At 47.1% G+C, this 1,704-nt stretch overlaps 1 non-coding gene across 1 annotated transcript; it reads left to right on the top strand.

Moving 5' to 3' along the window:
• The first annotated feature begins 1,408 nt into the window (after positions 1-1,408).
• trnag-ccc (transfer RNA glycine (anticodon CCC)) lies at positions 1,409-1,479 on the top strand. Its single transcript has one exon. It is a non-coding gene; the product is annotated as a tRNA-Gly (tRNA).
• Positions 1,480-1,704: the final 225 nt, after the last annotated feature.

Raw genomic sequence — 1,704 nt, 5'->3', positions numbered from 1 at the left:
GTGCACAAAATCTTCTTTGAAAGCAGGGTTTCCACTGTAGTTACTTGAAGACAAAGTCTTTGAGGAAAGCAGGTCCCTGTTTGTTCCAAGGGTCAAGTTTCTTAAGACTCAATAGCTATTTAAATGACTGACACTTTCGTATACAGTCGACTTAGTAAATTGTCCAGCTGTAAAACTCCACTGATCAGGTGGGCACAGGCGGGCATGCGCAGTCTGTAAAATTCTTTATTTGATAAAGTCCTTTAAAATAATTATTCGAACGGCTCAATCTCCTTCTCCCAGTTTAACTCTTCTGTTGCCGGCAACAACTTGGTTGGTTTCTGGTTCCGGTTCGGGCAACAGAGCTACAGGTTGAGCTGTGGCAGCGAGTTTCTGGTTCAGGTGAGAGAGAGAGAGAGAGAGAAAGGCCGTGCGCTGTTCTTTATAGTCTGTCAGATCAATAGGTGATTGGTTCTTGAGTTTTTGAGATTGGATTTCGGTTTCAGCCCCCAGTGTCCTATTGAAGGGGGGCTTGATTTATGACTGATGTCAATCCATGCCATCTTTTGGAAATGCCGGTTGGCCCGGGTTCGTATCTCTATGTCGGGATTTCGGCTCTCGTCCACTTCAAAGAGTTTTTATCACCTACAGGCCCCTTTCTCCAGACATCTCATAGCAGGATTCCAAACTATTTGGCCTCTTCTCGGTGCCATCCTCCCCAAAACTGTCACTTTGACGCAACCAGTTCCAAGCTGATGAGCTAAGGAAATCTGATAACTTTGTGGGGGAGAGGTCTTCTTTAGATCAATGCTTCAGCTCAGAGCCCAAATGCTCTTATCAAAATACACCCAACATAACGCTACAACGGTAACCCCTCCCCGAGTGAGACAGCAGGGAGAGCATGGTCCGGCAGGACCGCAAACAACTCAAAAGAGTTGAGAATACCCTGGCCGAGAGCGGCTCGCAGCGAGGCACCGAAAACCAAAAAGAGCGGGACACCGGAGAACATGCTATCAGCAGCTCTGGCACCGCACATAGCTGTTCTACCTCCCTCTGAGGGAGAGAGGGAAACAACACAAAGAAGACTCCTGTTGCCAGCCACGACACCACACAGCTTCGCGCCCTGGGGCTCAAACTGTCATTTCTACACTCTCAAAGCACTTGGAAGTCCGTTTCATTGATTTTCATGTCGTAACTTTAAACCCACGCATGACCCAATGTCCGGATGAAGCTGGTTCAGTTACTTCCACGTTTTGCTTCTTTTGTAAAATGCAAAGTGAATCGAATGAAAATGAAAAGATTGTTTGAAAGTTTCAACTGTGTTGCTGAGGAATTCAAGAAGCAGCAAGATTGGACTCGCAGCGATGGAGACAGGTTTTGGAATCACTGTCACTCCAGTGGAAAGCCTGAAAAGCGCTACTTCGCAGCAGTGCCAGTGGTGTAGTGGTATCATACAAGATTCCCATTCTTGTGACGCGGGTTCGATTCCCGGCTGGTGCACCTGACATGCTGTGTTTCCACTCACTTTTTTCCCCACACTCTATCCACGAAGCAAAACTCAGCATAGCAGAGCCTACAGCTCGCTGTTAGCCTGTGTACCTCATAGGTATCACACCTGGCATCAGTGCCCAATAATTCCCTAGTTTTGATAACTGTCTGTCTATGACTTCACCTACAGACGTGGACAAGACGTGGGTTTTAGATCGTATGTGCGTCAACATGAAG

This window comes from Amia ocellicauda, chromosome 16 (genome assembly GCF_036373705.1).
Source record: "Amia ocellicauda isolate fAmiCal2 chromosome 16, fAmiCal2.hap1, whole genome shotgun sequence".
Classification (NCBI taxonomy): Eukaryota; Metazoa; Chordata; class Actinopteri; order Amiiformes; family Amiidae; genus Amia; species Amia ocellicauda.
Note: the sequence above shows the minus strand (reverse complement) of the source record. Positions and strands in the feature narration are given on the sequence as shown.